This window comes from Charadrius vociferus, unplaced genomic scaffold (genome assembly GCF_000708025.1).
Source record: "Charadrius vociferus isolate BGI_N301 unplaced genomic scaffold, ASM70802v2 scaffold261, whole genome shotgun sequence".
Lineage (NCBI taxonomy): Eukaryota > Metazoa > Chordata > Aves > Charadriiformes > Charadriidae > Charadrius > Charadrius vociferus.
Genome location: NW_009646856.1, coordinates 609895 through 614131, shown reverse-complemented (window position 1 = coordinate 614131; position 4237 = coordinate 609895).

Sequence of the window (4237 nt, the reverse complement as noted above, 5' to 3'; positions counted from 1 at the left end):
TCCTTTAGACACTTCAAAATGTTATTTTAGTGTGGTCTACTCACTCCTGTTAACTGCAGGGTACATCCTCTAATCAGCTAAACAGAAAGGATATAAAAATAAGGCAAAGCCAGATAATCCCTTTAAGAAATGAAGGTCTCATGACTGAGTTACCAGAACTGAGAAAATGAGAGTTGAGTTCTTGTCCGTTACACAGCCTTCCTGTGTCACTTTGGGCAGGCACTTAATCTCTCAGCTCACCATATCCTAACTGGTGGTGATAGTGCTTCCTTTCTCCCTCATTTTGACTGTCTTGTCACTTTAGATTACGAACTCCTGTGAGACGGAGCCATTTCTGAGTCATGATGGGCACTGCATAGCTGGAACTGGGAATTACATGTCTAGATGGTATTATAATAATAAATAATTAATACTTTTTCTCATGGGAGGAAGCAACTGAATTCAGTGGAATTAGTCAAAATGTATTTGTTCCACTGTCGCCAAGATGGGTACCTGACCTGTTGTATTGCTGTGCCTTAGGGCCTACTGACAAACTTAAGTGTGCTTCAGCCTCTGAATGCATGTACTGCTGTAATCTGATGCTGCCAAAAAGCACTAAAATGTAAAGAATAAAAAAAATCCTAAAAGCTCCCCATTTCAGTATTTTACACCCTTTGACTACCTCTTTGCTCTAACCTTTCATCCTCTTCCTTTATCACACAATGATATCCTGTTTTACTCATCTTTCGGTGTTGCATTGAGAGCAAACCCAGTGCAAGCTCAGACTAAAATGGTGGCACCATTTCTAATCCTGACCGTTTGTCTGCTTCTGGACATTAATTTGAAAATGAAATTATCCTGTTTCGGTTTTAACTAGATACAAATGGAAATCAGCTAATTGGATAGAAATCCTTTTTGTTCTGGAATACAAAGAAAGCCACGTGTACAGGAATATGATATTTAAATGTATTTATCTGCATTAGCACAGATTTATTATTAGACTAAATCAGAAGTTATCTCCATTTGGCTAAGGATGACACATTTTTATAGATATAACCCAGCTGCAAAACAACAGAGCTGTGTGCACAGGCAGGAACATGTCCCAATTGTAAGGGCTGGTGTAAGCACTCGCTAACCTTTCATGGTGCGGAGCTGTGCAGGTTACTGGTGGGCATCTGGCCTTTGAGCCAGTGCACTTGATTTTGCACTGCAGTGGCTGAGGAGTGTTCACAGGTTAACTCCACTATGGGACCAGTGTTTATAATCAGAAGAGGAGTAAAACCACCTGGGAAGTTGACATATTAAACAGTGCCAAACTTCTACAAAGTGGATACATGTTTAACCCTTGTTTCTTCCACCACAGTTTATGTCACCCTTGAATTCGGCCACTTAATATTTCAGTTCTAGATCCTTGAGTTGAACACAGAAGTAGACTGGGTTTTTTCTACATATGTATATATTTTCTAAGAGATTGCATGAGATGAACTATAAAGGAATCTAAGGTTTTTTTATATCCCTTTTATTCTCCATTTATAAGCCTTTAAATACTTCAGTATTTAACTTCATGCTCCTTGATACGCACATACACAAACAAGCTATCTAGAAGCTAAATAAACTCTTAATATAATGAACAAAGTGAAGTGCTCTTCTGTTGTCTCTGTGTATGTACTACTTACAGCAGCTCCAAGCAGTAATATTACTTATGGGATTATACTGAGCAAGAAGAAGCTGTATTTCTGGGCTGCAGTGGCTTTTCTAACAAGTTTATTTAAAATTCATTTTTGACAAGCGCTGCTGGCGGGTTCAGAGGAGCTGCTGTGTGGTCATTGTAAGCCATACCACCTCAGGTCATTTGAGAGTCTTTTTTCAAGGTATGTTGAAGACATTCCTTAAATGTGCTCATTCTTTGACTTTGGCCTTGAAAACCTAAATGCAGTTAGCAAGGTCTGCGGGAGAAAAATTAAAGCTGGTAAGTCCTGCCTGTCATCCAGATCACTGTCATTCTTACAACAGCAGCCAGCGCTTTGGTTTGAATATCTGTGGAGGAATCGGTTGTATTTTCTGTCATGGCTTTGCCTTATTAGAGATGCAATTGTCCCTTTAAGTTAGTTATTAAATAAGATTGTTAAATTGTATTGAAAAATGCAAATCACTCTTTAAAAACCTGTTGCCTTCAGGTAGAAGCTGTATTTATCCTCCAAAAGCTTCCTGAAGAGGTAGTGGCAGCAACAGAATTTTAATGTATCTTCTCTTATTCATCATTTGAAGTCTACAACAAGCAATGAATCTTTGATGAACCTTGTCAAGCTTCCTTCAGATTGTAATAGCAGTTTTATAAGCTTGAAAGAAGTTCAGAAAGAGTTTATGACTATCTACTTTTTTTTTTTTTCTGTGAGCACTCAGCCCAGTGCTGAACACTGATATGTCATCGGATTAGAAAGTTTTGTCCCTGTGTTTCTAGTGTAAATGAAAACCTATGTAGCAAACATTAGAAGGATATTTTCCAGAGAAATCCTAATAAAAGCTGCCAGACTACAGGGACCCTTTTAAAGATTTTTTTATATATATATATATATATATATAGTTGTTGTGAGCGTAATGACTCTATTGAGCATGTCTAGAGACATTCTCTTATCCTGGTGCACTGGGAGTAATGAATTGAGGATGTTTTTTTCATGTGATCATAGGGCTCTGTTTTAATGTGTTTTAATGTCCATGAAACACACTTCTCTTTCCACGAGATATCTCGTTCCCAGAGCTTGGTACAAATTTTATCAGAGACAAATAGTGTGTTCTCAAATGAGGACATTACTTTTGTCATTTCTTGTTTTGTCAACTTGTTCTTGTGCCTCATGCTGCTTGAGGCTAGAGCCTGAACTACTGCATGCAAGCACTGAGAACTCAAAGACCTGGAAATTTGTTTACTGTTAGCACAACCTTTGCAGTCACCAATATTGTTGGCTACAAAAATAAGCTGCCCTTTTAAAAGTTTGCCCTGGAACTTGAGGATTTGCAGAAACTTTGCATATAGTTTCTTGCCTGTATTAAGGCATCTCTGCATGGCGGCCTTGTTTCAAGGCTTTCATAAAGACAGAGCAACTGGTCAACAAAAGATTCTTGACATCTTGCAAAGCCCAAATGGAGCAGCGCTGCTTTGCCATGTCCTTGCCAATGATCAGAGGTGTTGGGCTCTTGGTAGGACTCCGTCCTGCCTTACTGATTCTGACTGCTGGAGTGGCTCCCTGGGAACTGCTGTTAACTGGCCTGTGCTGAGTTCAGCTTTCTTATTAGGTTAAATCATTGGCTACTTTGCCAGTTCTAGCTTTGTTTCTCCAGTGTTTCAGTTCATCAATACATTAAAGTGATATAGTAACCCTGGAGAGGTGGAGCAAAAATATACAAGTTGTTTAATGGTTTTCTGCCGATTGGTAGTGAGGCTACAGACTCCTTATATCCTCTCAGGGTAGAAAGGTACCCAAGGGTGAAAATTTCAGTCACTGATGACTTAACCTGCAGGCTATATGTGCAGAGGTGAATTTATCAGGAAAGCTTCCTCATCAATAGTCGGTGAAAGAGGTTAGCAAGCGGTATTGGAAGTGACACATTCTCCTCTTTTTAGCCTGACTTTTGAGTCTGTGGTTTCTCCAGTATGTTCAGAAAACTCTCATAGTATTGGTCTGTGTAATTCGTTTGGCTGTGACTAGTGACCTCTCTTCACATAAGGATTCAACTCACTGGCTGGATTCTTGATCCACCTACAATCAGTCATGGTGGTTGAACTTCTAGCTGTCTCTCTTAGTTCCTTCTTGGAAAGCTTCCTCCATTGCCTGTCTTTTCAGTTTCTGCCAGGTGGTGTCTGGAGCCGCAACTTTTACAAAAATGGGAAGTTTGTGTATTTACCTGAGGTGTCCATGCATAGCTTAGACAGCAGAATCCCAGGAAACCAGAGTATGGATGAGGTGGCTGTTCTGTGTCATCACTGCAGGCAAAGGAGACTGACCTCATCCTGTGATAGATGCCAATCTTTGGTAACCCTAAGCCCTGTGATGTGCCTGGGATGATTGTATTGGTGGATGTTCATACCGACTGTCTAGCTCAGTAACCTATTTCCTACAGTGGTGAGAGTCTTAGAGGAACATCTAACAGTGCGTTAATAGATGTGGTATGATCTGTCCATCATGTTAAGTCTCATCCTGACCCCTTATCACTGGAGATTGGTACAAGCTCCTGAAGCCTGAAGTAAACATCCCTGAAGCAT